Source organism: Panulirus ornatus, chromosome 43 (genome assembly GCF_036320965.1).
Source record: "Panulirus ornatus isolate Po-2019 chromosome 43, ASM3632096v1, whole genome shotgun sequence".
NCBI lineage: Eukaryota > Metazoa > Arthropoda > Malacostraca > Decapoda > Palinuridae > Panulirus > Panulirus ornatus.
The window spans coordinates 16,370,305-16,396,629 of NC_092266.1; the positions used below are offsets into that span (position 1 = coordinate 16,370,305).

The 26,325-nt window shown below is 48.1% G+C and overlaps 1 protein-coding gene across 2 annotated transcripts in view; it reads left to right on the forward strand.

The window, feature by feature from the left end:
- LOC139762345 (tyrosine-protein kinase transmembrane receptor Ror2-like) overlaps positions 1–26,325 on the forward strand; it is a 422,639-nt gene that overhangs the window by 72,523 nt on the left and 323,791 nt on the right. The gene's annotated exons all lie outside the window — the stretch shown is intronic.

Here is a 26,325-nt window from a genome sequence, read left to right on the forward strand (position 1 = left end):
TAGGCTTCCCAAGCCTTTCCGTGGTTTCCCCCCTGACCACTTCATAGGCCCTGTTTCAGTCCGTGGATAGCACGTCCCCCCCTGTGTACCACATCGCTTCAGTGCGCTCTTTCCCATACACACACACCTCACACCCTCGTGCATGTAACGTAAAGAGTAGCTCACATCACTCCTGCAGACCTCCCGTTTACCTGCAACTTATATATAAACTGCTGCGTTGAGTAGGAATCATGTATATTCGTTGCTTCAAAAGCTGTCATTTTTTTAATTTAGTGCTTTTAAAAGCCGACATGGCTCGGACCTAAATAAAAAAAAGATACTCCAATCGAAGCCATGTCAGGTGAAAGTATTGAATGAGTTTATGAAAAAGGAAAGAAAAAATAGAATGTGGGTTAATGGAGCTCGTGTGTTTATAGATCCGATTGCTGTTAAGTGGATGAGTTCTCGGAGGAAGAAGAGAGAGCGAAAGAAGGGATAGAAAAATTTATGACAAGATTTACTGTGCGTGGAGAGAGAGAGAGAGAGAGAGAGAGAGAGAGAGAGAGAGAGAGAGAGAGAGAGAGAGAGAGAGAGAGAGAGAGAGAGAGAGAGAGAGAGAGAGAGAGAGAGAGAGAGAGAGAGAGGAGGGGGGTATCATAACGGTCAGTCCTCATGTGGCTGTTCTCAGCAGAGAAAGCGCGGCAAGCAGAAATCAGACGCTGGCTGGGTCACAGGGACACGCGCAGGCCAACCACGGGAGCAGTCGCCGAAGTATTGGCCCTAGAACAAAGAGGAGGAAGCAGCGTCACGGTGGACGGGGAAGGGTAGTATTGTTGGCTGTGGTAACAGGATGGGTTTGATAAGAGCGGATAGCTACGACTCCGCAGCGTCGCGACAGGTCACACAACAGCAGCAGGTCCCCAGTGGTAGTAGCGTAGTCAGGAACCCCACCACGAACCAGTATGCAACCAGGAAGCAACAACCAACTGTGTAACCACATCACAAACGTCATTGTTGTCTAGAAACACCAGCCGACAGTATAATCACATCACAAACGCTTTTAAAAAATCATGTAGTAACTGCAAATTGCTGCCGTGTGTGTGTAATTTCCAGTAAAGCAAAAACGAAAACAAAAAATATCTTGAGTGAAGCCGGATTTATTTATACACAGAGGGAGCGCCCATATATATATATATATATATATATATATATATATATATATATATATATATATATATATATATATATATATATATATATATATACACACACACGTACATCCAGCAAAAAAACTCTCCTGACGTTTTTGCGTGAGACAGTGTAACAAACAAAGGACGAAGGAATTTTACAATTGCTCTAGCCTCCTGCCTCTCATGGGTGGCCCAGCTTTCCTTACACACACACACACACACACACACACACACACACACACACACACACACACACACACACACACACATTGTTTGTGCACCAGTATAATGCATTTATATTTTTTTTCCTTCGAAAGTAATTAGTATATAGAGCAGCTACCGTGATTATTAAGAAATGGGTCGCACTCGCACTGACCAACCCTACCGCGAGAACAGGAACTCTTGAGAGATCATTTTGAAATCCGTCGGACGTATCTGTGATGGTGATATACACGTAGGGTGTACCTGATGATCGTTGCGTCGTCTATGGTCCGTCGTGTTGTTGCTGGCAGTATTTGGCATCAAAGTGTCAGGTTAAAAGCTTAGGCCATCATATCCCAGTGGTGTAGCGTCGCGTTGCGTTGTGGTCCACCAAAGGTTTGCACTGTGTCGGTTGTGTGACCGTTGGCTGGGCCGGCTGGCAATGTGGCTCTCCATCAGTGTCCACCTTCCTCGGAAATCGCCCGTGGGTGTCCCTAGACTGTAGAATGTGTATGTCTCACAGTTCTATTGTAATATATCTTCTTTTTTACTATGATGTATTTATGGGTCATCTTTGAACTGGATTATATTTTTACTTTTTGATAGTTTATTCACAGGGTCATCGTTCAGTTGGGTTACGATTTTTAACTGTTCATAGAATCCCCTTTTACTGATTTACGATTAGATTTACTATAATTTGTTCGTTTGAACATATTATTGATTGGACTGATTGATTTTCAATTATTTTGTCATCCTCATGTTGGAGTTCATCAGTTTTGCAGTAGTGTATCCTTAGGATTTTCTTATTTTATTTTTCAATATAATCTGTCCATGTGGTTACCTTTTTTATGTGTCTATGGACTGAACATTGTTCAGCGGACCACAGGCTGTTCAGTGTTCAGCGGACCACAGGCTGTTCACTGTTCAGAGGACCACAGGCTGTTCAGTGTTCAGCGGACCACAGGCTGTTCACTGTTCAGAGGACCACAGGCTGTTCAGTGTTCAGCGCACCACAGGCTGTTCAGTGTTCAGCGCACCACAGGCTGTTCAGTGTTCAGAGGACCACAGGCTGTTCAGCGTTCAGCGGACCACAGGCTGTGCAGTGTTCAGCGGACCACAGGCTGTGCAGTGTTCAGCGGACCACAGGCTGTGCAGTGTTCAGCGGACCACAGGCTGTGCAGTGTTCAGAGGACCACAGGCTATTCAGTGTTCAGCGGACCACAGGCTGTTCAGCGGGATATTTGTCATTCATTATTATTTGTTCATGGCCGTTAACCTTCAGTAGATTGTAATCATTTATATCCCCATCGTAGGCGTGATCATGGAAGCACCTGTACAGTGGATCATTTGTCATATTTCTCTTTTTGTTTATTTATTTTTAAGCCATGAATTCATACCATTCCTTTCAACCAACAGATCACAGGGGCGCGCGCGTCGCCCTTACCCCTCTCCCTCTTCCCCCACTTCCCTCCACCCCTCCCCCCTCCTTCCCCATTCCCCCCCCCCCCCCCTCTCTCTCTCTCTCTCTCTCTCTCTCTCTCTCTCTCTCTCTCTCTCTCTCTCTCTATCCCTTTTTGTTATAAGCTTAATCAAATAGTTTGTTTTTATATCTGTTTGCAGAATTTGCCCCCGTCATCCACTACAAATGTTTCTCTCTCTCTCTCTCTCTCTCTCTCTCTCTCTCTCTCTCTCTCTCTCTCTCTCTCTCTCTCTCTCTCTCTCTCTCTCTCGTAGCGTTGGCCGTAGCGCTGTCGTTTAAGCTCAGCCAAAAAGCTAGTCATCGGAGGCGAACTGTGCACGGCTGAAAGGTCGCCAGAGCCGTGTTTATGTTACCTCCAGGGGAAGGTTGCGAGTCCAGCGGTCAATGTAGAAATACACTCAGCAGAGGCAGGGATGGAATTGTGACCAGAGTCGCGATGTGGAAAGATGTGTGGTTTGGTGTAATTGTTTGTTTGTAGAAGTGTTTGTTTGTAGTTACCTGTTTGTGCTGTGTGGGGAGGGAAATTTTTTTTTTTTTGTCAACACTCGTGTGGGAGCGGGGGGGCCTTCCCCCCTCTCTTGAACTCGCTTTACCGTAATAGAACTTTTTAAACTTTTCTCTATTAGACTTTTTTTTCTATACTGGCTAGATACACAGTGTCATAACTCAGCTTGTTCCATTCCTCTACAACTCTTACAATATTAAAATGTTTCTTTGTATATTTTCAAACAAGTTTTTTTTTTATTTTTTTTAGCGTAATTGCATGTTATGGTTCCGAGTTGTTCTATCCCTGCATATCACGTAAAGAATTTATTTATTAATGTCTTCGTTATGAAACTGTTGGTAAGATCTTTTCAGTTTGTGATCAGGTCACCCCCTTCACTTTTCTCTTCCTTCTTTGGTGGGCAAAATTAAGGTTTCTGACGTGTGACTTTGATCTGACTTTTCTCTCTTAGTTTAGGTACCATCTGTGTTGCCTTCCTCTAGACCTTCTCTGGTAGTTCTTTTCGCGCTTCTTCAACAGTGGTGACCCAACTTGAGAAGCACATTCTAGTTCTGGCCTTTATGTAGGATGGGAAACACCGCGCTGAATATTTTCTTGTGTAATTAGGGAACACTAGTTACACATGGACAAGAAATTGTTGTGTGTTGTGTGTTTGTGTATGTGTGTATGTGTGTGTGTGTGTGTGTGTGTGTGTGTGTGTGTGTGTGTGTGTTGGGAAACTTGAGACACCTTGAATTACTTGGGTGAAGCCAGGGAGGGGTTTTCAGTCGACCAGAGGTGAAGTGGGGGGGGGGGGTCAAAGGAAGTTAAGTCAGGTGACAGTGAGTTAGATAGCGAAGCGATAGACAAATAAAGGAAGCTACTGAGGTGTGGTGAATATGGGGGGGGGGGGGGGGTGTCGTCTGACGTGAGGAGGGAGTGGAGGGAACACACTGTACAACTGGTCGTTTAGCGTCACTCCAGTACGGTGGAGAGCGTAGGACGTCCACACAGTAAAGATTACGAAAGAATGATGCTAGCTGGGAAATATAAGTTACACCTAAAAAAATAATATTATTGATGCTGGAGACAAAAGAAAACTCACGGCTCACACACTAAAACAATGACCGAATCGAAATTTCCTCAGATATTTGAAGTTCCCTGGTGTAATGTAATATGACGAAACATAAATATTTATGTCTTTCATAATGCGTGATGAAATTCCAATCGATGCACAGGAAATAATCAAGGATGGTAATTATTGGAGACGTTGGCCCCGAAGTTAGCCTGGTAACTTTGCGATATACCGAAATAATTTTGTCTGGCCAGGGACATAAGAGTATTGGAACGCCATCAAAGTATTTTTCTCTTGGACTGAAAATGCTTTTTTATTTTTTTTTTGTGTGTGAGAAATGGGTTAAACAGGAGACGGTTATTTAATCATTTTTTTTTCGCCTCCGGCGTTCAATTGTTTGTGTTTGTGTGTGTGTGTGTGTGTGTGTGTGTGTGTGTGTGTGTGTGTGTGTATGTGTGTTGTTTTGCCGATCGGATTCGGGTAGATCTTTTATCCGTCTCGGTTGAGGAACGCGTCCGTCCGTTGGTTGTGTCACCAGACGGGTGGCTGACACAGAAGCAGGAGACAGGCGAAGTGGGGTAAAAGATCCCGTGATCGGTTTTCATTCCGTGTTTTGTGTAGGTTGAGGTGCTGCACGTGCGCGCGCTTACACACACACACACACACACACACAGACACACACAGACACACACAGACACACACACACACACACGCGCGCGCGCGCGCGCGCGCGAATTGTGCGCCCACGTCTTGATTGGCAGGAGATAGGAGCATCAGTTGTACTGGTTTTCCGGGTCTGATAACTTAGTTAAGGTACACACTACGAGAAGACGAGGAAGACGTTGAGTGCACCGTAGGCGGCTGGTACTGTCTTAAGTGTACAGTGACCTGGGGTTAGTGTCTCCATGATGATGGTCAGGATGGGTTTTTTTTTTTGGGGGGGGGGGGCTTCAGTTGTTCAGCAGTTGCCCGGATGTTGTTTACAGCAGTGGCAGCGTGGAGTGTAAGATACAGGCGCGGATGCAGTCATGGGGACAGATTGTCTTAATACGTGCTGGCTTTATGACGAAAACACGTTAAAACACATATGTAAACCGTAAAGTTCTCTCTCTCTCCCCGTAACAAGCAGATGGTGAGCAGACAGACAGACAGACATACACAGAGTGATACAGACAGACACACACACAGTCACAGGGAGACACACACACACACACACACACACACACACACACACACACACACACACACACACACACACACACACACAGGATGTAGCTGGCTGGCTAGCGAGCGAGAGCGAGTCTATATGGGCTACGGATCTTACTGAAACAGACGTTGACATGTCCGCAGAGTGTGGCTGATGTCTACCCTGCCTCCACTGTGGCTCCCCAGCCCTCCCATGGTGTGGTGTCTGCTGCATATGGACTCTGAGAACGTTGTGTCTAACGTGTGTGTGTGTGTGTGTGTGTGTGTGTGTGTGTGTGTGCTTCTTTAAGTGTGGTGACCAAACTTCAGAAAAACATTCTTATTTTAGCCTAATGGAGGATTAGAAAACAGCGCGCTGTGTAATGAGGAAACACCAGTTGCACATGGACAAGGAATTGGGTTTGTGTGTGTGTGTGTGTGTGTGTGTGTGTGTGTGTGTGTGTATGTGTCGTGTGTGGATTTGGCGGACTTATTGTCCCACGGCCTCTCTCTCTCTCTCTCTCTCTCTCTCTCTCTCTCTCTCTCTCTCTCTCTCTCTCTCTCACACACACACACACACACACACACACACACACACACACACACACACACACACACACACACCAGAATATTGTTTTAACAAAACGCACTTCAAACGGGATTTGGAATAATAGCTAACCTAAAATCCTCTCCAGTTCCAGGACTTGTTAAGCCAGAGACAGTACCCTTGAGTTTTAATCTCACACCAGCGGGAGCTTACCCCAAATGTTATGGCCTTGAGGGGGAGGGTTAGGGAGGGGGTGTGTACATATCCTCACACTGAGCAGGGCTGTGAATTGCAAATGTCTTCTGGGTTGAATGTGTTAACACCTTCTGGTAAAACAGCAGCGCGCGCAGTATACAGTCTCAGCCTCTTTCGATTGGACGGTTCACGTAAGGTAATTCATTCAAGTTGGTTACGATGATTTGTGTGTTGACTTGACCTCTCCAACCCCTGAATATGAGGGTACGACCCTTCATTATGACGGTACGACCCTGGTGCACGATCACGGTGCGACCCTTGAGCACGACGGTACGACCCCTGAGCACGACGGTACGACCCTTGAGCTCGACGGTGCGGGGCCTTGGGTATTGCGACGTGGCATCGGAACTTCACCCACAAGGGCCAGAGTCAGAGCTCACGTCCTCATTCTCATTGGGTCGTTTGGTCGTGTTCGTGGATCGTGCCGTCGTGATCAAGAAGTGTCGTCGTGCTCAGGGACCGTACCCCACCGTTCCGTCGTGCTCAGAGCCCCAAACCGCACCGAACCGTCATGCTCAAGGACCATACCGCACCGTACCTTCGTGCTCAAGGACCATACCGCACCGTACCTTCGTGCTCAAGGACCATACCGCACCGTACCTTCGTGCTCATGGACCATACCGCACCGTACCTTCGTGCTCATGGACCATACCGCACCGTACCTTCGTGCTCAAGGACCGTACCGCACCGTACCGTCGTACTTAGAGACCCTACCGCACCGTACCGCACCATCTTGCTCAAGGACCTTACCTTCTTGCTCGAAGGATTAAGAGCCACGATCTTTAGATAGAGCCTGGGTTCGAATCCCTTAAAGAGACAAGATCTTCAAATACCTCCTTGGGTACAAATCCTTTAAGAGACAATAATGTCTCACAGGCTCATGGTAACCATGAAATTTATATAAGCTGAAAACCCCCCCCTCGGAAAAGATAACTTTAACGCGATGGCTTGAACCCATTGTGTTGGGAGATTCACGTGTCTTATTTACGATACCTTGCGCCCAGTCACATCATAAGAACGACCAGCATGTGTCGGAAAGATGACCTCCTCCTCTCCTTCCTCTCCCTTCCCTCCCCTCGGACAACCCCAGGAGTCGATCAGGGGCGTTGTCGGGTGGGTTTTAAGGGGAGTGGGAAGGTGTGTGTGTGTGTGTTGGGGTGGGTGTGAAGGTATGGGAAAAGTTTGAAGGCATCGTGAGAGGAAAACAAGGAATTCATTGGTGGGTCGTCTCCTGCGGTGGTGATGGTGAGAGAGAGAGAGAGAGAGAGAGAGAGAGAGAGAGAGAGAGAGAGAGAGAGAGAGAGAGAGAGGCTTGTGAGCCGCCGTTCCCTGTGAGGGAACACGATGCCATCCCCTCCAGGGGCACCGTAAACTCCCGTTGGTTAAATACGATATACCTGCCGTGGTCTCTCTCTCTCTCTCTCTCTCTCTCTCTCTCTCTCTCTCTCTCTCTCTCTCTCTCTCTCTCTCTCTCTCAGTTTAGTGTATTTCCGGACGTGTCTGCATGATGGATTTCGTGTTTGGCTCTATTTTGTAACTTTTCTCAACCTAACCTAACCTGACCTCACCTGACCTACCCAACTTAACCTAGCCTAACCTGACCTCACCTGACCTACCCAACTTAACCTAACCTAACCTAACCTAACCTGACCTCACCTGACTTAACATACCCACCTTAACCAAACCTAGGTTGACCTGACCTGTCCAACTTAGCCTAACCTGACTTGACATGACCTGACCTGACCTAGATCCTTCGTTTAATCAGTATTATTGTTTTATCATCGTTCTGGTTGGAAGGTCGAGTGGATGTGACAGCCAGCGACCTGTGAGGAAGGTCATATGGCCAGGGCTGTCTTCCTGTCCTGGTTACCTTGCCGGACTGAAATGTGAGACTAATTTTTGATGTAGAACTTATATATATATATATATATATATATATATATATATATATATATATATATATATATATATATATATATATGTATGTATGTATGTATATATTTATTTATTTAATGTATATTATACTTAATCGCCGTCTTCCGCGTCGACGAGGTAGCGCAAGAAGACAGACAAGGAATGGTTCAACCCACCCACATACACATGTATATACATAAACGCCCACTCATGCACATATACATACCTATACATTTCAACGTATACATACATGTATATGCACAGACATATACGTATATACACATGTACATATTCATATTCCATTCTTGTCGCCACCCCGCCACACACGATATTTTTTATTCTTTTGTATTTTTGTCTGATTTCGAATCTTTTCTCTTTAGTACATGTTATTTTACTCGGGGATTCCTGTAAGTTCGGATTGTGATTGTGAGTTTTGAGAATGTTAATTTTGATTGCTTAAGTTTGGTTTGAGGTTGGAGGTAGATATTCATTCTTCGCTAGTCTAACATCAAATGCCTCAGTTTTAGCGAGTTTTCTCATTCATACACACGTTGGCTTGACTGTCTTGGGGAGGTGCACTGTCCAATGATTAAACGATAATATTGACAATTTCTTTGTCTTCTTTATTATCTTGTTGTTATTATTTCTTCGCTCATCCTCTCCATATGTTCGAACCATTTCAGCTCACCCTTTTCAGCTCTTTCGGTCACATTGCACTTACTACCATACTGGAGTATCTGTCTTACACTCTGTCATTTACTACTTGGTCAGCCCTCCTCACATCATATATTGTCCTTAAGCATGTTACATCAATGTCCTTTTTCTTTTCTTTGCCATGCACGCCTCTCACCTTCCAGGTTGTTGACGCCCCGATACCCCAAAGCCTCCTTAACTCCAACCTTCCATTCCTCCTCGTTCTCTCCCTCCTCCTTTCCTCACTCCACTCCTGAATTAGAGGATTTGTATGTGTCTGAAGTGACCGGAGGAAGGCGTAGAGGGGAGAGTTTTAAGAAGATGGAAGGATGGAGGGATGAGAGCCGTGGGGTATTAGGTCCCTTAACATTTGAAAGGGTAGATAATCATATAGTACTTCCACCAGATGTCCTCTGGTGTTCCCTCCCTTTCTTCCCCCATTGTTCCCTGCTACTGGCTGGAGCGTGTTGTTGCTGATGGTGTGGCCAACAGGGTTGGATGAGGTGCGCTGTAGTGTGCGGGCGGCGATGACAGGATCATTGTGGTTAAACCGTGGAGGTTGGCCCGGCCTCTGAGCTTAGTGCAGGCCCTTCCCGCCCTCATGCTCTCTGACTGACAGCCTTCCGCTGATGATCTACTGATGGCCTGATGACTGTCAGCCTTCCACTGGTTGACTGTCAGCCTTCCAATGGTTGACTGACAGCCTTCCGCCGATGTTCCGCTGACTGACAGTCTTCCACTGGCGTTCCGCTGACAGCGTCCCCACGGATGACGGGTTGAGTGATGGCTGCTCAGGGCTGTGTACCCGCCGGTGGCCGTGGTGGTCGGTAATATGTGGCTGGTGTGTGGAGGGTGTTTGTGTAGCACTCTGGCCGGGGGGCCTCACAGTACGTTATTGCCCTCCTACATCTCCTTCTGTGGCCTTATCCTCCCTCCCTCCCTACCTCCTTCCCGTTCTCTCACAAGCAACTCCCCTCACCCCCCCACCTCACCCAGCGCTCTCCCGGGGGAGCGGTACAACACGATAGCGATTGCGTGTGACGCGAGGTAGTCCAGAAAGAGCCGTGGGTAGCAGACGGCGCCTTATCAGCGGAGCGCAGTCTGGCCGCCTCCTCCACCTCGGACGTTTTCCTACCCCTCCCCCCATCCCCACGTCGCAACTTGACCCGGGGAATGGACCCGCCAACCACGAGTTCTCAGACGTTCACGTGCGCTGCAGGGGTGCTAGGGGGCGCCGAACGCGGGGGGGGGGGGGGGCAAGAGAGAAAAGGGCGCTGTGTTGCCGGCAGACACTAGACACTATCATTGGTCACCTTCACGTGACGACACGGTAGGATGGTGGCGTCGGAAAGCGTCGTTCAGTAATGGGTCTGGCCTTTGACCTGACCCTAGCGGGTTAGGTCAAAGACCAGGTCATGTTATCCAAGGGTCATGGAGTCCCGTACTGTAGAATGGTAGTACCCTTGCGCTAAAGGATCGTAGCGTCGTGGCCAAGGATCGTACCCGTCGTGGCCAAGGATCGTACCCGTCGTGGCCAAGGATCGTACCCGTCGTGGCCAAGGATCGTACCCGTCGTGGTCAAGGATCGTACCGTCGTGGCCAAGGATCGTACCCGTCATGGTCAAGGATCGTACCGTCGTGGTCAAGGATCGTACCCGTCCTGGCCAAGGATCGTACCCGTCGTGGCCAAGGATCGTACCCGTCGTGGCCAAGGATCGTACCCGTCGTGGCCAAGGATCGTACCCGTCGTGGCCAAGGATCGTACCCGTCGTGGCCAAGGATCGTACCCGTCGTGGCCAAGGATCGTACCCGTCGTGGCCAAGGATCGTACCCGTCGTGGCCAAGGATCGTACCCGTCAGTGGTCAAGGATCGTACCCGTCGTGGCCAAGGATCGTACCCGTCGTGGCCAAGGATCGCACCCGTCGTGGCCAAGGATCGTACCTGTCGTTGCCAAGGATCGTACCCGTCGTGGCCAAGGATCGTACCCGTCGTGGCCAAGGATCGTAGCGTCGTGGTCAAGGATCGTACCCGTCGTGGCCAAGGATCGCACCCGTCGTGGCCGAGGATCGTACCCGTCGTCGTGGTGCTCATGGCTCGTTATAAGAGTTCAGGTTTCCACTTCATGGACAGAACATACCAGTGGCGAAACACCATTCGTACCGCGCGCCCAACTGACGTACCGCACGGATGAAATGATTACCATTTCATGGTGGTAAAGGGGATGCGCTCTGTCGGGGGGCGGCGTGGCACTGCCAGCCAGCCAGCCAGCCAGCAGTGACGAGGACGGCGGTGCAACCGCAACAGTGACACCGGGTCTTAATGAAGTTCTTAATCAAGTCTTGCGGATTACGTCAGTGATCAGCGTCTGGCCGTAAAATTAAACGTTTTGTTTTAAACTACGAGCATTTAGATTTACTCCACTTTAGATATTAGTAGTTTTTTTCATTTGACGTTGTTTTTGCTCTTTGTCTTGTGTGACGCGAAAGTTGTGAGAACGCCCGTCCATTCCAAAAGAGGTATTTTGATCTTTTAGCAGTTGATATATTCATAAATGATGAAGACCTGCCTCATTATCAGGTGTTGCTTGGGGTTAGGGCGTTTTGTGGTGTGTGGTGTCTGTTGCTGCTGCCTAGAGCGTCCCTGTGTGTGTGTGTGTGTGTGTGTGTGTGTGTGTGTGTGTGTGTCAGCCTTCAAGAGCGTATTACCAGGCAGTGTATATAATTACGCTCACTCACAATGGTTGTGTAGTTCCGCTCAGGGGGGAATCATTCTCGACACGCAAGGCTCGCTGGTAAGACCTGCCCTTATCCAAGTCACTTTTGGTTTATGGAGCGTGCGCTTAAAACCCTGCGCTTATCATGCTGTTCGGCCGTTGTCTTAATGGCTCACTTCATTCATAGTGTTTGTCTTTCTTGACAGACGTTTATTTCTTGATAATGTAAAGCGAAACTGGGCATTTTTTTTTGGGAAATATATGTGGATTTGTGTCTGAGTATGTGATTATTATTTGTGATTACTCATGTCTGAGTGTGTGATTACTATTTGTGATTACTCCTTATGTCTGAGTATGTGATTACTAGTTGTGATTACTCATGTCTGAGTATGTGATTAGTACTTTTGATTACTCAGGTCTGAGTATGTGATTAGTACTTGTGATTACTCAGGTCTGAGTATGTGATTACTATTTGTGATTACTCCTTATGTCTGAGTATGTGATTACTGTTTGTGATTACTCTTTGTGTGTGTTACGAGGAGAGAATTTTGAACTCGGGTGTTGCCCTGTCTCCTAACCTTGTGTATGTGAACCATATGTATAGTCCTATGTATGTTTGCACACACACACACACACACACACACACACACACACACACACACACACACACACACAACAGCTTAAGCCAGGTACCCGTTTATTGACCAGTCACTCCGGAGGGAGGACGAACACCTGAGTTGGGTGTGGGCTGACAGCTACTTCGACGAACCTACCTGTATGGGGTCCGACCCCTTGTTGGCCCCTGTGTGTGTGTGTGTGTGTGTGTGTGTGTGTGTGTGTGTGATTACGTGTTACGGGTAGAGAACTTATATTGTGACACAAGGAAAGTGTAAACATTTCAAAAAAAAAAAAAAAGGACTTTGACCCATAGCCAGGGGAAGGGTGATCTGCAACAGAAACGCTAAATTTAAACAGACACCAACAGGTTTCAACTTTTTTTTTTTTCATTGACGTTTTTCATCTGTGACTTTTATATTCACGTTTAGTTTTTTTTATAGATATTTTGGTGTCTAGTATTTTCACTTTGTGTGTGTGTGTGTGTGTGTGTGTGTGTGTGTGTGTGTGTGTGTGTGTGTGTTGGGGTGTGAGGCAAAAGTTGTTTGCCTCTCTCTCTCTCTCTCTCTCTCTCTCTCTCTCTCTCTCTCTCTCTCTCTCTCTCTCTCTCTCTCTCCCAGCCGGCGTTGCTCCTCCTCACACCATTGGCCCGTGGTGTACTTTAATTGACACACCCCTCCCCCCCTCCCCCCCCCACAGTCAGCTGATTGATAGAAAGGCTTTGCTCGCAAATTGGACGGCGTTCTGAAACTGTTGAAATTATGGGATATATTGGGAGTATAATAATGTAAATTATATGTGGTGCATTAATTCCAAGTTAATTGAATATATTGCACATGAGGGGGGAAAAAAAAGAGATGATAAATATGTATGTAGTGTGTGTGTGTGTGTGTGTGTGTGTGTGTGTGTGTGTTTTGAAAATTCAGAAGTGTTGCTTTGATTAGGGAGGGCGAGGCCATTCCAGGCCCGGGGGAGGGAAGGACTGGTGTGGCAACAGAAAACGGTGCGTCGTTTGGTTGTTAGCTTAACGAGTCGCTTCTGTCTTGCTCTCTCTCTCTCTCTCTCTCTCTCTCTCTCTCTCTCTCTCTCTCTCTCTCTCTCTCTCTCTCTCTCTCTCTCACCTCAGCGAGGTACCCATTCTATCGACCAACCCCTATAGATGGATGAACAGCTGGGTTGACTGTGGACCGACTGCCGCAACCAGGATTGGAACTCATTGCGCTCGACCGTGGGCGGCCCGCGAGTGTGGCACGGTCGGGAACGCTAACCGCTACACCGTGGGAGTACCCTGTCTCTTCCACCCTTCCTGTCTATCCCGTTTCCCTCCGTTTCCTCCATTAGCACCGCCCCTTCCACTGACGCCCTCACACTGTACATAGACGGTGTAAAGTGCTACACACGCTCCTGACCTCCTGTACACCACGGTACGACTCTGACCTTGAATGTGAAGTCTGAGGATGTCCAGGATGTCATAACCTTGAGTGTGAAGTCTGAGGATGTCCAGGATGTCATAACCTTGAGTGTGAAGTCTGAGGATGTCCAGGATGTCACAACCTTGAGTGTGAAGTCTGAGGATGTCCAGGATGTCTTAACCTAGTGTGTGAAGTCTGAGGATGTCCAGGATGTCATCACCTTGAGTGTGAAGTCTGAGGATGTCCAGGATGTCTCAACCTTGAGTGTGAAGTCGGAGGATGTCCAGGATGTCATAACCTTGAGTGTAAAGTCTGAGGATGTCCAGGATGTCACAACCTTGAGTGTGAAGTCTGAGGATGTCCAGGATGTCATGTCGTGTTGATCAAGGGGTTTAGAGAGAGGCACTTCACACGTCTTTTACTTCCTTGAATTTGCTTGAGGAGTTTCTGTCTCGTCTCTCATTGCACTTGTTGATCCCCATATGTGCTACGTACCTGGACTCGAGGTTTGTACATGCTCCCTGAGTTACTAGGTCACTGAGGTACGTACCCGCAAAGGTACCCGCTCCCTGAGTTACATACTCCCAGAGGTACGTGTCCCTTGAGTTACATGCTCCCAGAGGTACGTGTTCCCTAAGGTACATGCTCCTTGAGGGACCTGAGGTGCATGCTCCCTGAGTTACCTGCTCCTTGAGGTACATGCTCCCTGAGTTACCTGCTCCTTGAGGTACATGCTCCCTGAGTTACCTGCTCCTTGAGGTACATGCTTCCTGAGTTACCTGCTCCCTGAGGTACGTGCTTCCTGAGTTACCTGCTCCCTGAGGTACGTGCTCCCTGCTTCCCTCGTTGAACTTGGGAATGTAACCTCGTTGACGATGGTGCCACAGTCTCCCTGACGCCCCTGGTGGTGTCGTCACTACGGCAAGTCTCCCTCAACATCTGGAGGGCCATTCATACCCGCACCCTCCCTCCTACCCCAGGCTTCCCTCCCGCCATCATGCGGGCGCAGGTAAGGCCAGGCCGCACGGCCCTGCATCAACAACAACAACAACAACAACGACAGAAATTGCAGTATTAGAATTTTTCATCGCCTGTCCTCACTGTGATCTCCTCTCTCTCTCTCTCTCTCTCTCTCTCTCTCTCTCTCTCTCTCTCTCTCTCTCTCTCTCTCTCTCTCTCTCTCTCTGTCTGTTTTAACACACACACACACACACACACACACACACACACACACACACACACACACACACAGTCTCCTGATAATTGCCTTACATCACTATCAATCCGAGGTGTACGGTGGACAACGTACCCCCAACGGCGCCGCCCTCTGGCCACTGGCTGCCACAAGTCATGCCCACCACACACACCTCCCCCACCAGGTGACACATACACCACCATGGTCACGATAATTTTCAGCTTCTAAATTTCCAGAGGTAATTACAGCTAATGGGATGTGACACAGGTGGGAGTGGCCAGCGTACCAAGCTTTGGTCACCCCGAGTGAGCAACGGGTTTTATATATTTTTTTTTTTTTGAGCGATCTATGTATCACATAACAGTGTTTTGTTATTTGTTACGGCCAGATTTAATGATGCTGACATGGGGGGGGGGGGGGGGGGCACGGCGTCGGGGAGGGAGGGAGGGAGGGGTGGGGTGGGGTGGTGGGGGTCCCTCAGCCATATGGACACTAACACATCATAAATACTTATGATGAATAATAATGGTATCATGCACACAGTCCAGGGCTCTGGCTACTGCTGGAGAACGGAAGAGGGAAAATTGATTATGATAAGACCTCACTGAGGTGTGTGTGTGTGTGTGTGTGTGTGTGTGTGTGTGTGTCTTCACAACACCTTCCATCTGTTTATTTGTCACTTTACGACTTGTTCCTGTACCTCACACCGTCATTGCATGTCACACATTCCCGTTCACACTACACCCTCCACACTACCTTCCCACCACACCCTGCACCATACACTACACCCTCCACACTACCACCCACACCACACCCTGCACCATACACTACACCCTCCACTCTCCCACCCACACCACACCCTGCACCATACACTACACCCTCCACTCTCCCACCCACACCACACCCTGCACCATTCACTACACCCTCCACCTTATCACCCACACCACACCCTGCAGCATACACTACACTCTCCACTCTCCCACCCACACCGCACCGTGCACCATACACTACACCCTCCACTCTCCCACCCACACCGCACCCTGCACCATACACTACACCCTCCACTCTCCCACCCACACCACACCCTGCACCATTCACTACACCCTCCACCTTATCACCCACACCACACCCTGCACCATACACTACACCCTCCTCTTTACCACCCACACTGCACCATACACCACACCCTCCACTCTCCCACACACACAGCACACCCTGCACCATACACTACACCCTCCACTCTCCCACCCACACCACACCCTGCACCATACACTACACCATAATCCTCTGGACCAGTGCCCTGTATATCCGGCCGCTGTACCGGAGACCATGTACAATTATGATTGATATTTTTATTATAACTTTTTATTAACCAAGTTGGGAAATAAAACTGTTTTTTTTTCCCCGGCTATAATTGCCACTAGGTAAATCCCAGAGGAGAACTCTAAAAAAGGTTCTGTGAACTACGGAATAGCTACGTGTGTGAGGTGCGTGTGAGGTACTGGCGGGTTGATGTCTGGTTGTGGTGGGGTTTGTGGGGTGGTTGAGGCTGGGGTGAGTAATAGTGGGAATAGTGTGTGTGTCCTTGGTGGGGTGTCTGGGCTGTCTGTTGGGTGGGTGCTTGGGGTTGGGGTGAGTAATAGTGGGGGTTAGTGTGTCTGCTGGTGGGATGTTTGGGGCCGCCTGGTGATGGGGGGTTTGGGATGGGTTATAATGGGATGTTTTATGGATCGCTGGTTATGGGGTCGTTCCTCCCCCCTTTTAGACAGGTTCTGTTGTCGTGGTCATGACTGGTTGTTGTGGAGGTAATGTTCTTGATGGTCGCACTGCTTACTGCCACGGATGGGAGTAACGGCCATCCATGGTGGGTCGTCATCCTGGCCGCCACGCTCATAATCATTGTCTGGGTCCTGATGTACAGGGCTGACCTTGTCCTTGTTGGGTGATGGCCAAGCTGTTCCTTGTTTTGTTGATGTCCTCCGACCTTGTCCGTGTTTGTTTATGTCTGACCTTGTCCTTGATTGTCAATAACAAACCTTGTCCTTGTTTGTTTATGTCTGACCTTGTCCTTAGTTTTAATAACAGATCTTGTCCTTGTTTGTTTATGTGTGACCTTGTCCTTAGTTTTCATAACAGACCTTGTCCTTGTTTGTTTATGTCTGACCTTGTCCTTAGTTTTAATAACAGACCTTGTCCTTGTTTGTTTATGTCTGACCTTGTCCTTAGTTTTAATAACAGACCTTGTCCTTGTTTGTTTATTTCTGACCTTGTCCTTAGTTTTCATAACAGACCTTGTCCTTGTTTGTTTATGTCTGACCTTGTCCTTAGTTTTCATAAGAGACCTTGTCCTTGTTTGTGTATGTCTCGCCATGTCCTGGATTGGTGATTACAGACCTTGTCCTTGTTTGTTTGGCGACGACAGACTTTGTCCTTGTTTGATGACGACGGATCATCATTGTCGCACTGATGATCCAGTTTCCCCATTGTCAATATTTCCCGCGTTTCTCTTCCTCTTTCTGCCGCTCCTTATATTCCCTACATCGTCGTGCTGATCAGCAGGTTTTCCTGTGCCCCTCATATTCGCTACTGATTTTGTTTCCTCTTGACCTGCGCCAGAGCCTCCAGGGAGGTGACACTCGCCCGCGTGATGTGATCCACCTCTCCTGCCTCGTTCCCTCCCTCCCTTAGACGCTCGCTCCTCTGTCGTCCGCCCCATTGGTCGTGTCCGTTTTTTCCCGTCGTCTGGGTCATCTGATGCCACCCGTCCATATGTCCACGGCACATCCATCGTGCATCTCTCAACACGTCGCACGTCTCCGTCGTACTTACCTCCGTCGCACGTCCCCCGCCGTCCCTCCGACCCCTCCGACCTTCAGAGCGACCAGACACAGATCCTTGCCAGACGCCTCGCGTCACCGCTCACGGTAATGTCTGCTGCGGTGGGTGTTTCTCTGCAACGGCACCTCACACCTGGCACAACGTAGGTCGGGGCGCCACGTCGGGGGTGACGGGTCGCTGCCGGATAGGTTAAGACACAGCCAAGAGGAGAGAGGCCTCACCAGGGCACACCAGAGTACACTGACTCTGTTTATTGGAGTCCAATACTCACCAGTTGTGGTGATCTTTATTCTTGATCCTTACACCAGTACCGTGAATCGCGTTGGTAGAAATGAGGCACATTTTACTCCTAGATGAATCATGTAGATAGATAGGTAGGTAGGTAGGTAGGAAGGTAGGTAGGTAGATACGTAGGTAGATGATGGATGAATAGATAAGATGAAAAAGAGACGCAGAAGGCTGTTGATTTGTAAGAATGATTCGTCCTGCCCAAAAATACTAAAGAGATTGGCTCTTGGACCAAGTTTATATAAATGACCTTCAATGAATCAGGTGTGTTCGTCTTCGTCACAAGAGCATATATCTCTCTGCAGGAGGTTTTAAAGGGAATGTAGCTCAAGAGTGTTTGGAAGCATTTGGTAAATTACGTTTTTATGTGATACGAAACATCTTGGCGATTGTCTTCGATTGTCGTACATTTAAGTGAAGTTGTTCAGGGGTCATATATGTCCTCGCCTGGGGTTGGCTGAGGTATAATGGTGTGTGTGTGTGTCACCACCTTGTGTGGGTCGCCTGTCGTCGTAAGCAGCTTAGAGAACCGTATAGGTATGGAGGATCATACGAGCACGTTTGGTGGCTGGGTAGTCCTGGACAGAGTCGACTGCAGGGCAATCCTGCCTTTCGCTTCTCGCAAGTCTGATCTCAAAACGTGGCTGACTTACCCACCTACACCGCCACCCGTGTTGATTGTCTTTCAGTCATTTACATCGTACTTTGTTTTGTCTGTTTCCGAGAGCTGGGTGCCCTTGTGGCCCAGCCATTAGCTAGACCATAAGATGTATTCAATTGATCTACCAATCCCGCACATATAAACAGTACACCAGATATATCTTTGGCTGTACGAAACTTCCTTAACCAAACTCGATGAATGTACCAACTTAGGATTTGTACAGTAAAGTCTTCGGATTTACTTACCCATTGTTCACTGAAGGCGACATAAATGTTCAGGTATCATCATATTTTAGGGGACCCCCTATACCGTTGTGAGTCATCTCTGCCTATACCAAGATGGTATATGATACAGACCAGTGGTTTATATTCGAATTGAGAAAGACATGAAGGTCGGATCCCCGAGTAACATCAATATTCAACTTAATTCTGCTACAATTAAGTTCAGTAAATCAAAACTTTTTCGTAAGTAATAGATTATGAATAAAAACAAATGACGCCTGCCTAATCTATGTATGATTTGGAACATTTTCTTTCAAGTGCTCTCAGTCGATTAAGAAAGAAAACGAAACTAAACCCAGCCACAACAAAGCATCAAAAGGTGTTGATAATGTGTCACATTTTGCTCTAGTAGCAGAGTTCGTGAGTCCCTTGATTGGTCAACCCATGTTAAGCACTAGTTAGTCTTTTCATCTACCAAGCCTCATTTCAGCACTAGATAAGTCTGGAGATTAACCCGGTCTTATTTACTTAACGGATTACTTAACGTATTAACCTTATTACTTAACGTATTAACCAACTGTTATCTAAACATCTTAACCAGTCTACGGATTTAACAACTGAATCTTCACTAACAGTGATATAATCTAGGGATTTACCATCCCTCGTGCACGGGAAATATGTCTCTTGGATTTATATCATCTGTGGTCAAGGCAGACGGGAAGGCTGGATTTTTTTTACTTTTTTTTTTTTTGTAGCCTGTACTGAACCAGACAGATCTCCGGCATGACCAGATCATTTTGTCACCAACACCACGGAGATATGGAGTCTGTTGCTTTCCCCTCCACGTAATCCCTTATTATATCTACTGTATTCTACGGTGTTGCCATAACAGATTTAATTGCCGCTCTGATTTTTACACTTTTTTTTATTTTTTTTTTTACGACGTCTTCGTATCTCCTCTAAACTCTCTCTCTCTCTCTCTCTCTCTCTCTCTCTCTCTCTCTCTCTCTCTCTCTCTCTCTCTCTCTCTCTCTCTCTCTCTCTCTTTTAGCGAGTGGTGTGGGTGGCGTTGTGTGGGATGCTAGCGGGCAGGTTTGGTCTGGTGTGGAGGAGATTTCCCCCCCACTTAGGAAGCCAGTGTGTCGTATTGTGGCGGGCGTGTGGCGGGGGATAGGGATCCCCCCCAGGCACCAGAGTGGAAGCTGGTGGACCAAGAGCTGCAGAAACCTGGGAGTAGGGAGGGATTTGTGTGCGTGAAAGCAGAAATGAAAATGGGTGCTTTCAGCTCCTTTTTTTTTTTTTTTCTTACCCCCGAGTAGGGAGAATAGGTATTAATGTTTGGTAGGGCAGCAGTGTAGTATCTGGGGGAGAAGGGAAATGTGTTATTGGATTAGCGCGTTGAGGAGACATGGGTATGAACGACAGAGGAGGGAAACAGGGACACGAATGGGTCATGCTGAGGGGAAATTAGGACACAGATGCACCTATAGTCCAGGCTTCGGGGTTGTTTGGGTCGGCTACTGGGGCAGAGCTCGAGATACTGGCTAGACACTGGACTGCCGAAATATGCATTGTTGATATACTTCCCCTGATCACACCACAGACAGCCCGGCGGAATGGCACACTCCACACAAACGGGCAGGCAGCCGCTGTGCACGCGGGAGTGAACCTCGGCATCCAACACCCCGATGTACACCACACAAGTCACTAGGGGAACCTTGGTCGTCGACCGAGCTACGGGGGACAGAGGAGGGACGTGAAGTCACTGTAGGGTGGGACGGAGGTCGGGACACCGTGGGGAATTGGAGGCACAATAGTGTTATGTCTACGTCATTGGGCCGGAGGTGGAGAAATAGGTCAGAGGGGCGGGGAAATAGGGACGCTAAGTTGGCCTCGTGAATGGGTGAAGTGGTCGACAACGAATGGAAAATAGGGAGCAGGGTAAACACTAATAGGGAAGTAGGTCACACATACGGGCTGGTTGGAAGTAGAAACGTGGATAGTGTGGTGTTCGTGAAGGATAGAGGAACGCCGGTAGGCAAGTGTGTCGTGGGGGATAGGGGAGGCTCAGATTGGATGCAGGGGGCGGGATGGGAGTGGCTCGTGTCCAACGTGGAGTGGGGCCCCACGTACGCGGATGAGGCGGTGGGAGGAGGGGAGGAACAGACTGGTGGGTCATCTGGGACGGGTGTAGGGACGTCAGTAGGTGGGCGAAGTTCGAAATAAGTCCCATGACCGAGTCACTTAGAGGGGAGTGAGGGGGGGGGGGGGATGGATGACAGGCGGATGGAGTGTTTGGTCAAGAGGGACGTGGTTGGGAGAGTGAGGCGGGGTGAAGTGGCCTCTCCCCCAACTCTCACATTCCTGTTACTCTTCTCCTCCCTTGTCCTCTGCTTCCTCCCCTCTGTTGCCCCTCTCACCTGCCTCTTCCTTCCCCTTGACACAGGACTCTCCCCTCGTGCCCGGCCCTCGCTCCCCTCCGTTCTCTCCCCCAGCCTCAGGCTCTTCTCCCCCTCAAGGCCACGTACCCTGGTGGGTTAGGGGGGACTGTGCTGGCTGAACATGCAGTAACCCACCGGGGAGGGTGTGGGGGATCAGTTATCAGGCCCCAGCATCTTAATGGTGTGGTTTATGGGGTCGTCGCCTCTTGTATCATGGGTCGTCCTGGGGGCGTTAGGGTGATCAGGGGAGAGAGAGAGAGAGAGAGAGAGAGAGAGAGAGAGAGAGAGAGAGAGAGAGAGAGAGAGAGAGAGGAGGAGGAGGAGGAGGGAAGATAGACCCCCTCCTCCCGCTCCTGCTCCTCCTCCTCCTCCTCCTCCTCCTCCTCCTCCTCCTCCTCCTCCTCCTGCTCGTCCTCCTCCTCCTCCTCCTCCTCCTCCTCCTCCTCCTCCTCCTCCTCCTGCTCCAGCTCCTCCTCCTCCTCCTCCTCCTCCTCCTCCTCCTCCTCCTCCTCCCGGGGGCAACATAACACTAAAGCCCTGTGGCTGATGATACTTGGAAAGGGTTTAATGCGTTAAGTGGGTGGGTGGGCTATTGTGTTAAGTTGTCAGTACTGGCGGGAAGGAACGGAGTAACTGTGTTTACTTACTTACCCTCTGCTGCTGTGCGAGACGAGATCTGGATTTAAGACAAGACCTCTCTTGTTTTGAACATCTATTCATTCATCTATTTTTGTTTAAAACTTTTCCGGTGAAGAGCCGTCAGAATTCGAAGCATTTGACTTAAATCCAGACATAATCGACTCAAGCAGAACAGGAAAAGCACAAATACTTGATTGCTTGCGACCATTTGTTATGGACAAGCACGTACGTGCGTGCGTGGCCCGGTAATTATGAGGTAAGGTGGGTGTTTAGCTTGGTTCGGGAGGGAGGGAGGAAGGAAGTAGTGGAGGGAAGTGTTTAGCGTGGCTGGGGACGGAGGAAGGAAGTGGTGAGGGAAGTGTTTAGTGTGTGTGTGTGTGTGTGTGTGTGTGTGTGTGTGTGTGTGTGTGTGTGTGAATGGGGAAGGTTGTTATTAATACCTTAGGGCTCTGGTAGGGATTGAGTTATTTAGATGGTGGCGTGGGCGAGGAATCGATGCGTGTGGTGGGCGTGGGGGCTTGACACACATTAGGTCAGGGGTTGTGTGGCTTGGAGGTGGAAAATTATGGATGGTAACCAAAAAAAAGGGAGAGATAAAGACCAAGAGCTCCTGTGTATGGGAGCTGTTCTAGGACGATGGACGACTTTGCTGCAGATGCTCGAGGAGACAGATTGGCAAAATAAGACATGAGTTTTCGAAGACCGTCGTGTCAACATGTGAGGTTATGAGGCGCGTCGCGGGAGTTTCGTAATCATGGCATCACAGCTGAGGACTGTGTGTGTGTGTGTGTGTGCAGGTGAGGCACACCGTTCTGTTCCGAACGCTATGTCTTAGGCATGAATGTTCCCGTCAGAGGCAGTACAGGGTCTGCGTCTCGTCTGTCCCAGCGACAGACGCCTCCGCCTCATCCACTCCTTGTATCGTGTGTGGTAGGGGAAAAAGTATGGAAGAACTGGTGGTCAGATACTTTCCAGGCTCTTGCTAATTTTCTGACACCTCAAACTCTTTCTTACTTGTTCGCCAGTTCCCGCGTTAGCAAGGTAGCGCCAGGAACAGACGAAGAAAGGGCCCCTTTCGGTCACCTCTGTTCTTTAGCTGTCATGTGTAATGTGGCTAGACCACAGCCTTATATATACACAGCCAGGCTGTGCAGATCTTTCCGTTGTTTGCCTCGGTTGCTTCATACTCCCCGGTTTAGTCCATTGACAGTACGTCGCCCCCTGTATACCACATCGCTCCAAAGCACTCTTTTTCGTGTATGCCTTTCACCCTCCCTATATATATATATATATATATATATATATATATATATATATATAGGCGGGCATGGATTCATATCCACAAGGCCATTACCTGGATTTTGACAGCAAGGAAAACATTGCATCGCACAGTTTATTACTTTCATTTGTAGCGTCGAGCGGCATCAAAGGCCAGGCGCACAGAATATTGTTTTGTCCGTGTTGATCGAGTCAGAGGCTGTGGCCTTCGCTACGTATACACTTTATTGAAAAAAAAAGAATAGTAATGAATAAGTTTTCTTTGACCTTTCATTTTTTTTATTTTTTAGAAATGATGTATGAATTAAGCATTACCAAACAGGAGTTGATGTATGAAGTTCATTGTTTTCAGTGCATAACTCTGGCCCACATAATGGGTTTTGTTTGGCTGCGTGCCAGCATCATGCTCTCAGTATACGATATGTCGTATATCGTTCATATTTATACGTTCTATAATATCATTGTCTGATATTGCTCTTTGGGAAGCGCTGGAGAATGATTTTGTTAAATACAGTATTAGATACAGGAACTCTAACACTGTACTTGGTAATATAACGACTCCCTGAAATATCGCACAGTAACCGTGTACGCGAAGGTGGTGGGAGGGAGGTTTTGTGTTCAGCAGGTGCGTTGCCTGCACGCGCGTGCCTCAGTGGAGAGAAGCTGTGGCCGGGTACCTCACAACACTTGCCCTGCCTGAGGGGCTACAATGAACCACTCCCTGGTGTCAGGTATGAAATTTCCTTAACCGAACAGTAATATTTTTTTTTTTCGATGGGAGTGGAGTGGGGTGATTTTTGCACTGAGGACCGTAAACACACGTGTTTTTAAGGTGGATATATATATACACGTAGGTTGCTGTGGCATTACACAAATGCACGTGAGGTATACCAGTCGTACTGTAACATGTGTGCGAGAGTGTGTGTGTGTCGCCTCCTTCGTTAACAGTGTTTTGGGGTGCTAGCGGTGGGCAGTCTGAGCGCTCATCTGCGACAGTGAACCGTATGTGACGCAAACCATCGTTTCGTCGAACTGTACAACGAACGTCTTTCGTGAATGAGTATTGTGTTCGTCCTCGCGGCGTGTATACGTTATATATTGAGACGCCTTGTGTATTGTGCACGTCATGCCGGCCTATCTCTGTCTGTCCATACCAAGTGGAGGCCAAGCGAAGTTTTAACATGGTTCAGTTAATCTGTCTGTATATCTGTTTGTCCTGTCTGTCTGTCTTTCTGTCTATTTGTCTGTCTTTCTGTCTGTCTAATTATCTATCTGTCTATCTGTCTATCTATCTATCTATCTATCTATCTATCTATCTAGGTATATATATATATATATATATATATATATATATATATATATATATATATATATATATATATATATATATATATATATTTGCACACCTAGTATGGAGGGGCAGGTGGTGCAGATGGGGTGCGTGCGTACCTGCACATGTAGGCCAAGTCCGGGCAAAACATTCCAGCTCAAAATCATTGAGTGATTTCCATAATAACTTGTCATAACCTTTTACGCATTTGATTGGGTCCCCCCGCCGTGTTGAATATTCATGTCTTGGTCCTGATTTGAATTAGTGTTTACGCTGGATGTCACCGGGAGCTAAATATTTACGTCAAGTGGCCGTTCCCGTGATGGTCAGGTCGTTAGGAGAGCTAATTCCAAGAGCATATGGTCGCGATTGGCGACATCTGGCCGAGAGTTGCGACCATCAGCTCCTGAAATGGCACTTAGTGTGTATATTAGCCCATGGTGTTTAGTAGTTTGTATGTTAATAACTTATGACCCTGAATGACCATGGGTGGTAGTTACGTTGCGCGGACGTTATCTGTAACTGGTGGTTCGTGATTACTGGGAGAGACTGGGTATGTTTTGGTGATGGGGCACGGGGTGCGATAGATACCATGATCTTGGCCGTCTTTTGGTCGGAAGAGAAAATAGATACGAAGAAAAAGAATGAAAGAGATTAATGAGATGGATCTTGTGAGCGGGGGAGGGTTGTAGGTGAAGAGGAAGACGAAAGGGAGGGAGAGACCTGCACAGTTTCGCTCTCCGAGGAATGTGGGTGTAGTAGCATACTGGTCGACCAGTTAGTTCCTTGTGTGATTGGATTCATCACAGACACTATAGGAAGAAGCACTTAGTAGCGTGCCAAGGGTCCAAGACTTAGTGGCTCGGGAGGACACTTACACACACACACACACACACACACACACACACACACACACACACACACACACACACACACACACAGCTCCTGAGAACAGCGTCCGAAATGATGCTCATGGACTAGCGAAGAGAAACGAATGGGTGAAGAGAGGGTCGTAGGGGAGTTGATATGGATCTAGGCTTCTGATCCCACTCGAGTAGCTGAGAGAGAGAGAGAGAGAGAGAGAGAGAGAGAGAGAGAGAGAGAGAGAGAGAGAGAGAGAGAGAGAGTTGGAAGAAGAGCCGGCCTTGACGTGTGTGTGTGAGCAGGACTGAGGTCAGTAGCATCTCTACGTATGGAACAGGTGCTCAGAAGAATGAGTCGCCCATACAGCTCCTCTGGATTGCTTGTTAGGTGGTTTGGTCGATTGTTGTTAGTGTGATGGTTGTTGATATGTGCTAGAGTTTGTTTTCCTTGAAGAATATACATTATTTTTCTATATGTCGTAGACCCACACAGACTCCACGAAATGGGACAAAAGAAGATAGAGAATTGAAAAAGAGTTTCGGGGGAATTGGGAAAAACCTGCCATTTGAGAAGAGTCCGGTCGTTGCCAAACCAAAAAAAAAAAAAAGAAATGATGATGATGATGATGAGGGGCAATGACTTTCAAGGCTTGGCTAGGGATGGGTCATGCAGCCAGACATGGTCACATTGGCCGACCCTCAAGATGGCAACAGTTGGTCCGGCCGCCTGCAGTTAATCATGTGACGCACTGTTCTTTGTTTTGATGTTGTTTGTCGCGTTGTTTGATGTGTTGGGTGTGACTAGGTACTTGTGATACAGTCAAGAA